Here is a 12,364-nt window from a genome sequence, read left to right as displayed (position 1 = left end):
ACCCATGTATGTACGGCCCGTAGCACTGTGGCGTAAGCCTACGGCAACACTACCATAGTGCTACAGGCCCTACACACGCGGGTACGGCTCGTAGCACTAGGGTAGTGTTGGCGTAGGCGTACGCCATAGAGATACGGCTCGTACCCGCATATGTACGGCCCGTAGCACTATGGCGTAAGCCTACGGCAACACTACCATAGTGCTACGGGCCCTACACACGCGGGTAGGGCCCGTAGCACTAGGGTAGTGTTGGCGTAGGCATACGCCATGGAGATACAGGCCCTACACACGCGTGTACGGCCCGTATCGCAATGGCATACGCCTACGGCAACACTACCATAGTGCTACGGGCCCTACACACGCGGGTACGGCCCGTAGCACTAGGGTAGTGTTGGCGTAGGCGTACGCCATAGAGATACGGGCCCTACACACGCGTATACGGCCCGTATCACAATGGCGTACGCCTACGGCAACACTACCATAGTGCTACGGGCCCTACACACGTGGGTACGGCCCGTAGCACTAGGGTAGTGTTGGCGTAGGTGTACGCCATAGAGATACGGGCCCTACACACGCGTGTACGGCCCGTATGACAATGGCGTACGCCTACGGCAACACTACCATAGTGCTACGGGCCCTACACACGCGGGTACAGACCGTATCACTGAAGTAGTGGTGCCCTAGGGGTACGTGTGGAACGCACCGTCCTGTGTGTGGATAGTGAAATTACATAGGGGACACATAAGGGACAAGTATAAGGGCCTAAATGCATGCTGGTTGTCATGGAGACCGAGTTTCCAGTTCAACATTTTTCATCAGGTGGCCAGCAAAAGTCGGTTGGAGACAATATACTATGTTGCAAAGTGGTTGTTGACTTGACATCATGCTCAAATTTTGAACCATGCAAAGGCCCTCACTGGGGTAGGTTTAAAGGGATTGGAGGAAACGTAGGATGCAAATGAGATTGACCAATCACTCTGTACTCCTGTAAATGAAACTGCCCAGCAAGGGAGATATAAGGCAGCCAGGACCCATGAGAGAGCACTTGCCTGCACAACCTTTCATTCCACACCACTGCTGCTGCTCGTGATTCCTCTGGCACCATGTCCAGGTCTGTGGAGAGGGCCCAGCCTTTCACCCAAGAGGAGAATGAGGTGTTGCTGGACGTCATCCTCCCACAGTACCCCTGCCTGTATGGGAGACCAGGGGAGCAGGTGAGTACTGACTCCACTAGCTGTGACTGTGCCCCTTTTTTGTGTCTGTCACTTCTGGCATTGTGTCCAGGTGTGACAGACATGCAATGTTGTTCATGGTGGGTCCCAGGGGGGGAATGCCTTATGTCTCCCATGCAGAGCCTGATGTGGTTCATATCTGCACTCCTCACTTGCATTGTGCTTACTGTGACAATCACATTCAGCCTGGCTAATCCTCTTGGGAATGTTGTTTCCATAGTCCTGATGTGATTCTGTGGCCCCCCCAGTGTGACAGGTGACTGTATCCACAGATGTGTGTGAGTTGAGTGTACCTGTGGTGATAGTGTCCAAATGATGTGTACGGCCCCTGGACACTGGTGTGTGTGTAAGTCCCCTGTCATGTGGGTGAGTGTCTATGTGGAGTGTTGCACCCCAGCTGCATGGAGGATGCATATGCCCTACCCATCAGATGTGAGCAGGGAGCCGTGCTGTGTGTCTGATGTGCTGAGCTAGCCCCACACCTGTGACTCCCCCCAGTCAAGTGGCACATGTGCAGAGTGATGTTTGAACACGCAGTTGCCAATGGCAGGTGATTGTCCTGTGCCTGTGTGTGTCTGTGTACTCCGCTGAGGTTGCGTCAGTGGCCTGGGACATGTGACTGCTTTGAGGTGCTGTCCATAATCCTGGTGTTGCTTGTGATGCACAGTGTGAGCCATGATCATTGATTCTGTCGCACCCCTCATGCCACCTGTGTACTTTAAATGCCACGTAGTGCATTTGGCCTTCCCCAGAGGATAATGTCCCTATGACAAAGGTGCAATGAGTTGGCTGCATACTATGCCCTGTTCAAACAAGCCCAATTGTTCTAATGTGTGTCTCTGTGACATGGAGCAGTTGTATTGATGTTGTCTCACTTTGTCATCCTCACAGGTAGCCGCCTACGCCAAGGGGGAGATTTGGAAGCGGGCCGTCAGGGCCGTGAGGTCGGTGGGGGGTCGCAGTCGGCGCCTGGCCCAGGTGAGGAAACGCTGGCAGGATATCCGGTGCTGGACCAGGAGGATCGCTCGGGTCCTGTTGGAGGACTCACCAGAGGGCAAGAACCGTGGGCGCCGGCGCCTGACCCACCAAATGAAGCGTGTCCTGGCGGTGGTCTTCCCTGACATGGATAGGCGGTTACAGGAGAAGCAGCAGCAGGAAGGGGGTAGGTACATGTGTGTTTGTTGTGTGTCACCAGCTTTTGGAAGTGCTCAGTCACCTGGATACACTGCCAGGGTTTATATGTGCAGTGCATATCCTGTTCCCCAAAGTCAACCGGTCCTGTTCTTCCTCCCTTCCTCTCCTTGACATGTGTTCCCTGGTCTGTGTGTAGTCACTCTTGCACAAGGTAATCTAGGCTGGCAGTTAATCCAAGTGCCCAATGCTTGCAGCATCATGTGTGGGGGGTCTGTGACATGTGTTGGGGCCTTGCCTGTGCCCTGTCCAGTTCAGTCATTTGGGGGTCCATGATTGTTGGCACTGATGCAGAGTCTCAACATAGGAGTGTGAGGCATAAAATGAACTGCCTTGCAGCATGAATGACCAATGTTGTGGCCTCAGACATGATGTGCATGAGGGGGAGATATGCATAGTGCGGGGACGTGTGGAGAGGTGTGGCTCACTGGTTAGAGGCGGCAGATCCGCAAGCAGAGAATCGGCCAGGGACCAGGGTTCAATTCCCGACGCGGCAGGGTTGTGGACCAGGGTCAAAACGCACTCGATAATTCTCGCCTCGGTACCTACTCTAACCAGGAACACACTCGGCAACTCTGGGCATTAGCTTGCCTCATCTCCACAACGGCCCCCCACATTCGCCGGGGATGCCTGGTTTCACCTTGGAGATACCCAGGAGGGACCATCTCACAGGGATAGCCAGGACAGGTTCCCCAGCGGTCTACAGCGCCACGACGCCTCAGGGCAGCAGTGCGCTTTACAAGACACATACATTTACATTTACATTTACATTTACGGTTGCTCCTGTTGCAGTCAGATCTATCCAGGACCATGGAGCAGTGTGGCCACTACAGTCCCCTGAGACACCTTTTCCTAGGAATCATGGAATCATGTATCCTAGGAATCATGTGTGTCATCCAACACTGTGGACATTCTCAGTGTCTTCAGCATAGGTTGGCCTCTGTGGCATTGTACTCTGGCCTCATTTGTATTTACGTAAAGTGTGCTACATGTGTACACTGTACAGGGTGACCCAATGTGCCTTGTGCATCCTCACACTGGCCAGTGCCTGTGTGTCTGTATACAACTATCTGATGATGGTTGTTTGTCAATAATATGTGTGGTAGCCCCACAAGGGGTAGTTAGAGTGCAATTAGGATTTAATGGAGCCCATTTTTGTGATCCCTGATTAAGAGGTGTAAGTCCTTCCTCTGTCTCAATCACATTGTCTCAGGTAGGAGGGGGTTTGTGCGGGCAAGGCCTACATGTCCAAAGCTTATGTCTCTTTGCCAGGTCTGGCCTGTGTGTGAGGATAGTCGGAACAGTCAACAAGTATTGACCCAGTCATGTTGTGCAGGGTTTAATATTTGTGCTTTGCAGAATGTGTCAAAAGTTAAAAGACATGGTTCCTGCTCATCCATTTTTGGCAACGGTGTGTGGTCCAGATGCTGTGCTCGACTGTCCTCAGACACTAGCTTCTCTGTATAATTCGATATCAAGTTATTTGCTGTTGTGTCATGCTCTCCATTGTTTCAAAGTGGCATGGTGGGTCAACCAACTGTGTAGTGCAGGGCCTACATATGTGCGTAGTATTGTAGATGTTAATCATGATGCTTTTCTGTGACCTATGTAGTTTGGACTCATGTGTCATATGTATACAGGTGTCTGATTATTTCCTGTCTCTTCACCTTGCCCACAGCATCATCGGGGGACACCGAGGGAGACACCGGCACGGACGTGGAGGAGGGATCCTGCACCGGTGCCACCAGTGCTGGGAGTCTGGCGCAGCTAGTGGCATGGAGGGCGAGGGGAGTCAGGCAGAGGACCTGTCCAGTCCCTACACCGACTATGATGCTGACGGGTCCGAGGCTGAGCTCCCAGAGGGGGTGGAGGCTGCTCCCACAGCTGAAAGCAGCAGTACATGTCTCGCCGCCCCCTCCATTCCCATCACCGCCCTCCCACTTGCTCGGGTCCCTTCTGTCCGTGCTAGGCGACCACATGTCTCCTTCGTGCCAGGCACCGCACCCCCTGCCCCTGTCTCCCCTGCTGCCCTCAATGCCGAGTCTGTGGACATCCTGCGGCAGTTGCAGGTTGGTCAGACATCGCTGCTTAATGTCCTCCATGGCCACACCAGACTGCTGACACAGATGGTGTCGTACATGGAGGGCATTTCAGCAGCGATGTCTGACCAACGGATGTTGCTGAGGTCCATGGACTCGTCACTGACGGCAGCAGTGGGTCTCCTGCAGCGCTCCGCCCCCCCTACCCCTGCACCATCCACACTTCCCACTCCCATGCCTGTCCCAAGCACACCCAGACATCCCCATGCACGCACCCCACCAGACACAGGCAGCATACCAACAGGGAAGGCCAAGCGTACACCTCCAGTCACGCACACACAGGGGGAAGTAGGCACACCCACGGGTCGGGGGGCAAACGGCAGCCACACAGCCACAGTGGGAGTCCGCAGTCCTCACGACCCACTTCCTCCAAAACCACTCCCCTTAGCTCCCCTGCCCAACAGTCGGACAAAGAGTCCTTCATGGCCAGTCTGTCCCTCTGCCCCAGTGTGACACCACCCCGCAAGCGGTCGAGGAAGTCCCTAGGCAGGGGAGTTGAGTCCCCCCCCCTGTCCACACCCTCCCCCAGTAGCGCTGCAACCCATCCCTCCGACCCCCCCTCCTTGGGGCCTGTGGTTCCTTCGGGTGCAGGGGAGACGCTGGCAGACCTTGCAACCGTGTGCAGCGCCATCCTAACCACTACCTTTGGCGCTGCCCCACCCCCTGTGGTGGAGTCGTCCGTCCCTGCACCCACAACACCTACTCTTGCCCCTCCTGTCCCTGCGGTGCCTGGTCCTTCCCCCCCACATGATGCCCCCCCCCTGTGGATGGAAAGGAACTCTGAACTGTGCAGGCAAGCTAGGTGAGACGCGTCCCAATGTGTTCCCCCCCCGGAATTCACATATGGACTGGCCTATGGGCCTTGTATATAGTGTACATTTCAAAACCAATCTTTTTTTATGCTGAATAAAGCATTTTGTTTTTCATTTGTCTGGGAAATGTTGTAGTGTGCTGCTCATGGGGAGGACCCTGGTATCTGCGTGCCATCACAAGGTCTCTGCAAATAATCTTTGGTCATGTAAGCTCTTACTGTATGGTGACATTGTCCCAAGGAGTGTTCCTTCCTCTGTGGCACCTGACTTCTTCCCTGCAGGGTGTTTCCCAATTGGTGTGCTGACCTGTGTCTACATTTCCTTGCTGTGTGAGGGATCCCTTCAACTTTGCCCATGCCTGCTCAGCAATGTCTCCGCCTGCATCGTCTGTGCCATCCTTGGTAGTCACTGTACTTGTGTATGGAGTATGTTGCCATGGCTTAATGTGGATATGGTCCCTTTTCCGCACTATGCATGTGTGTACTCCCAGCCTAGCACACATGTGCTAATTGTTCAGCAGGGTATTTGGGCACCTGACTGACAATTGTGGGCATTGTATCTGTGGGTACTCCACCCTTTTCCTTCCATGGGAGGCAACAACTTGTTGGCTGCCCCAGCACCTGTACATTCCTATCAGTCCTGGAATGTGGGTGACAGTGTGTGTTCCCTTAGGCTCTCTTAGTTTAGTGGGGTTTCACATGAGGATACAGTCTTGTTGCATGATCTCAGTGTGTGTATTGTGCTGCCACTGCCAGGGGTGGGTATGCATGTGTAATTTGTCATCACACCCACATGTGGTGTGTCATGCAGTGGGGGAAGGACATCCATCCTCATGGGAGTGGGACACTGCTGTCAGTGATGTGTTGTCATGGCACTATCAACATAGTCGCACATTGTGGATGCCTTCATGCACCCATGGAGTTTTGCTAATGGGACGATGATGTACACACACCCATGTCTCTTTCCACTGCTGGGAGGCCTCTGCACCCACCCCTCATATGTCTGGGCACTGCTGGGAGTGATAGGCACACACCCCTCATATGTCTGGGCACTGCTGAGAGTCCTCTGCACCCACCCCTCATATGTCTGGGCACTGCTGGGAGTGATAGGCACCCACCCCTCATATGTCTGGGCACTGCTGGGAGTCCTCTGCACCCACACCTCATATGTCTGGGCACTGCTGGGAGTCTTCTGCACCCACCCTTCATATGTCTGGGCACTGCTGGGAGTCCTCTGCACACACCCCTCATATGTCTGGGCACTGCTGGGAGTGATAGGCACACACCCCTCATATGTCTGGGCACTGTTGGGAGTGATAGGCACACACCCCTCATATGTCTGGGCACCTCTGCACCCACCCCTCATATGTCTGGGCACTACTGGGAGTCCTCTGCACCCACCCCTCATATGTCTGGACACTGCTGGGAGTGATAGGCACACACCCCTCATATGTCTGAGCACTGCTGGGGGTCCTTTGCACCCACCCCTCATGTGTCTGGGCACTGCTGGGAGTGATAGGCATCCACCCCTCATATGTCTGGGCACTGCTGGGAGTGATAGGCACACACCCCTCATATGTCTGGGCACTGCTGGGAGTCCTCTGCACCCACCCCTCATATGTCTGGGCAAGGCTGGGAGTCCTCTGCACCCACCCCTCATATGTCTGGGCACTGCTGGGAGTGATAGGCACACACCCCTCATATGTCTGGGCACTGCTGGGAGTCCTCTGCACCCACCCCTCATATGTCTGGGCACTGCTGGGAGTCCTCTGCACCCACCCCTCATATGTCTGGGCACCCATCCCTCATATGTCTGGGCACTGCTGGGAGTCCTCTGCACCCGCCCCTCATATGTCTGGGCACTGCTGGGAGTGAGAGGCACCCACCCCTCATATGTCTGGGCACTGCTGGGAGTGATAGGCAAACACCCCTCACATGTCTGGGCACTGCTGGGAGTCCTCTGCACCCACCCCTCATATGTCTGGGCACTGCTGGGAGTGATAGGCACACACCCCTCATATGTCTGGGCACTGCTGGGAGTCCTCTGCACCCACCCCTCATATGGCTGGTCACTGCTGGGAGTGATAGGCACACACCCCTCATATGTCTGGGCACTGCTGGGAGTCCTCTGCACCCACCCCTCATATGTCTGGGCACTGCTGGGAGTCCTCTGCACCCACCCCTCATATGTCTGGGCACTGCTGGGAGTGATAGGAACACACCCCTCATATGTCTGGGCACTGCTGGGAGTCCTCTGCACCCACCCCTCATATGTCTGGGCACTGCTGGGAGTGATAGGCACCCACCCCTCATATGTCTGAGCACTGCTGGGGGTGATAGGCACCCACCCCTCATATGTCTGGGCACTGCTGGGAGTCCTCTGCACCCACCCCTCATATGTCTGGGCACTGCTGGGAGTCCTCTGCACCCACCTCTCATATGTCTGGGCACTGCTAAGAGTGATAGGCACACACCCCTCATATGTCTGGGCACGGCTGGGAGTCCTCTGCACCCACCCCTCATATGTCTGGGCACTGCTGGGTGTCCTCTGCACCCACCCCTCATGTGTCTGGGCACTGCTGGGAGTGATAGGCACCCACCCCTCATATGTCTGGGCACTGCTGGGAGTGATAGGCACCCACCCCTATGTCTCTGTCCACTGATGTGGATCGTAGCACGACACCCACCCACCCACACGATCTTCAGGCCTGGGTACGGGCCGTACCCCAGATGTTGGGGTGCCGTAGAGGTACGGCCCATACCCAGGCCTTCAGAGCATGGGTACGGGTCCTACCACGCGTACCCGTACGTCACCCCAACATTGGGGGTACGACCTGTACCCAGGCCTACAGAACGTGGGGACGGGCCGTACCACCATTGTTGGGGTGACGTAGGGGTACGGCCTGTACCCAGGCCTTAAGAGCGTGGGTACGGGTCGTACCACGCCTACCCCTACGTCCCCCCAACAATGGCGGTACGGCCCGTACCCACGTTCTGTAGGCCTGGGTACGGGCCGTACCCCTACGGCACCCCAAGAATGGTGGTACGGCCCGTACCCAGGCCTGAAGAGCGTGGGTACGGGTCGCACCACGCGTACCCCTACGTCACCCCACGTCACCCCAACAATTGTGGTACGCACCGTACCCACACCTTAAGAGCGTGGGAACAGGTTGCCCCACGCCTACCCCTACGTCACCCCAACATTGGGCAATAATTGTGCAATAATTGTGCCGCCTGTACCCACACTAAAGATTCTAAAGTGGTGCCGATTCATAAAAAACAACACACACAATTGTGTTTTTCGAATTGTAACACTAAAAATGTAGTGTACTGTGTGACTTGCCCGTGTGGAAGAACTTCAATTGGACAAACGACACAAGCTGTTAAAATGCGGATCATCCAGCATAAATCTCGGATTCGATGCAAGACCGTAGGGGCTCCTATGGTCCAGCACTTTATTGAAAATGGACATGGAGAAAATGATTTGGAATGGACTATCTTGGTGGTGGAGAAGGCACCTACCAAAACAACTTTGCAGAGTAAACTAAATAAGTTAGAAGCTCATTTGATAGAAAGATATCAAACATCGAGTAGGGGACTAAACGATCGAGATGTGGTTTGGGCTCTGATTGAGAATTGACTTGCCCCATATATATAGGTAAATAGAAAGGAGTAGCCCCCTGATTGCCATCTAGAAGGGTACGTTAGACTCTTGATGTACAGTTTGCCTTCTGTGTTAAATGTATATAATGGATACCTTTGATGTCACTTGTATAGGGTTCTCCTCCACTGTTATATTGATCATTAAATTTTAATTGTTGTATATATGTAGATATTGTATAGAATTGCCTGGTTAGGACCGGGACGGTGCTCTCGCCCTTCGATCTGGGACTTTTGATGTGGTTTGGTGACTTTCCGGTACATTAAATACCTTTTCTTCCCCGAATCATTTTTTGCAGGTATAATTGATTTTTTTAGATTGAGATGTATATTGCAGAACATGATTAGTGTCCTGTGCTGTATTTACTAAATCTTCCTTCATTTTTGGGGATATTGGTAGGAAGGTGTGGTACTCACGACCCCCCTTTTGTTGTAAGCTTATTTTATTTGTAAAGTAGACGAGTGTAGAGAGTAGTTCCCGTGTCCAAGTCCTCTTTTCATGTTATTGTTCTTTGAGGGCAGGACCAGTGCAGAGCGGGAGCTTTATTTCCGGGTTGGACGCTCGACGCTCTGTGTTATACTTTAACCCGAGCGGCTGAGGAGCTGGTGTATAGTGAGGATTTGACATTGAGACTGACCCGATATTCATCCATTCGGTAAGTGGAATGCTTCTTTCCTCCTTTAGTCGCGTAACTTAGCGTAGTGATTTTGATAGTGGTGTATTTCCGGCACCAACAGTATTGTTATTGTGTTTACATCACAGGAGCTATTGGAGAACCGGTGTTCGGATCTTTTTTGAAAGTCCCAGCTGACAAGTACGCATATAGTTTAAAGGTAAGACCATCACCTGTATGTTGGTAGTGATTAGATCCCGTGTAGGACGAGGGTTGAGAGTAAGGTATCTCGCCTTTGTATATATATTAGTAATCCGCTTCCAGTGACGGGCCGTTATTGTTTTTTATTCCATGTAGGCAGCTCATTATGTGTGCCATCTACCATGCAGCGTGTGAGAGAATTATTGAAGGAACATGTAAGTGGATTTGGTAGGATTTTGACGAAGATTTTTTTATGTTAGTTTTGGGTTTTTTGTGACACTTGTTGCACTTGGGGATATGGACTAAGGTGGTTCAGTTATAATTAATTAGGTAGTCCGCTACCACTATTTAAGAAATGAAGGGTATTTATTGGTAGCAGGCCTCTAGTTAGTTGTGTAGTGTTTATGCTGTTTTATTTTTAATGACCACTTCGAAGTGTCACTTGGTGGTGGTGTATGGTATATAAGGTTTATTTACTGGTTCACTGTGGTGTGGTCCAGTGTGGGACCCTTGTATGGCATGTATCGGTTTGTCACCATTCAGATTTCATTTGTTCCACTTTGAATTGTGGATGAGAGTAATTTTTTCCCTTTTTATTGTAGTTGTTGTATAACCCCTGTCCTGAAGAGGCCATAAGCAATAAAGGCTGAAAATTGGTCACGTCGACAGACATTGGATGGAGGAGTCACTAGATCAGTAGTGATTCTTAGATTTTTGTGGGAACACCCAAAATTTGGGCCACTTTGCCTTTCTTAGTGTTCTCCTTTTGACTACCTCCCAGTGGTTCGCCTGCAATTTAGAGGAGGACACTGATGGAAATAATTTGCATTTGGGTTATTGTTATTTGTATTTTGTCCATTGTGCATTGTATGTATTTGATATTTTGTGATATATGTCATTGTATTTCTCTTTGAATAAGCGTCTGTTTCTGTGTATTTTGAAAATGATTTTTGATGTATTCACAATGAATATTTGATATCCTTGAAGGGGTAATTAAATGTGCTCTCTTCGTGAAAGTTCTTTTGTATTATTTCCTTGATACCTTTTTCTCTTGCATATTTGTATTTCCTTATACCCCGATATTATAGGGTTAATTGGGTATACCCCAGTTGTTTTCCACCAGTCCATTACACTTTGTTAAGTGTGAAGTGGTGAAAGTAAGTTATGTCACATTAAATGTGTATAATAAATTGTTGTTGTTTCCACAGGGACGGCGTTTTGCCATTGAGAGATATATAATTTTAGTTAATTTTAGTTAATTTGTTGCATGTTTTTGGTACATTTTGTAATTGTACGTCAGTATATGAATTGTGTATGTACATTGTCTAAAACTGTTGCGGATGTCAGAGCCTTATATGGTGAGTTACTCAGAGGAAGATATTAATAAGTTAAAGCAGATTCCATCACTTTTGGGTGAAGATACCTCTCGGGTTAGGAATCTTGGTTCAGATAAAGGAGAACGGTTGATACAACTTAGGAAAAAGAACACTAGGACTCAATTGCATGCCCAGGTACTATTGGAATATTTGAAATCAAACACTATACCTGCAGGCTTGCAGGTTAAAAATATTTCTGTGATATTTATAAATCATAAGGCATATTTGGTAGATTTCAGTGGGGTAGGGACAAAGTGTTCCCGTGACTGGATTGTGTTATCTATCCAGACTGCCTTAAGGATAAGTGAGGAGGAATTTAAGGATATTAAGAGATTGGAGGAGGAAATTGGAGAAGATACCACCATAGCAGATGCTAAATTACTGTTAGAAACTATTGAGAAAACATTGACTGATTTTAAAATCCATACAGTTAATTTGAAGACCTATAAAGTAGTGAAAGACATCAAGAACTACAAATTAGAGTGGGTATATCCCTACCTAAAAGAGGATTTCTTTAAAAATAATAACCCAAGTAATCTTAATTTACAATACAGAGGGAGATCATGGACGAAATTTGTAACCTTTTCGGAGTCTTCCTCCGACTCCGAGCCAGGAGAAGGTGCTTCCTTCCAACCTTACCCTACATATCAGCCTTACTATCTACACCCCAGGTCCTACCCTCCCCCATCCCCTTTTTTAGACAGAGGTGGGCTCAGGGGGTGAGGGTTCCGAAGAGGATGGCGAACACCTGTGCAACAGAATCAGGAACAGGGATTCTTCAGGACACGCCACAAAGCGTACAGACGTTAAAACACAATGTGGGCCGTAATAACACCGGCATGGAGTTAATGCCAGTGTATAATTTGTCTAAACACCCCTTGTCTGAAGTGGATACCACAGTACTCCGTAAGGGGTTGTCCTTTGTGCCGACTGTGATGCAAGACCCTGTAGACACTAAAACTGAAGTGTTGCATTTTCTCAGGAAAATTAGATTGAAGATCTTTTTTTCTGAGTATAATGAAAGTAATGAAAGAAATTTTAGTGGTCTCAAAAGAAGGTCCTCCTTTTGTCCACAACGTTTGGCTATGCCTGATGAAGTTTTGGTCTTTGAAGACCAAATTTTACTTGAAATAGATTTGTTGAATTCTAAAAAAATCTCGTTCAGATCTAATTTCTCTAA

This window comes from Triturus cristatus, chromosome 4_2 (assembly GCF_964204655.1).
Source record: "Triturus cristatus chromosome 4_2, aTriCri1.1, whole genome shotgun sequence".
NCBI classification, from domain to species: domain Eukaryota; kingdom Metazoa; phylum Chordata; class Amphibia; order Caudata; family Salamandridae; genus Triturus; species Triturus cristatus.
The sequence above is the reverse complement of the archived record's forward strand: the minus strand, read 5'-3'. Positions refer to the sequence as shown.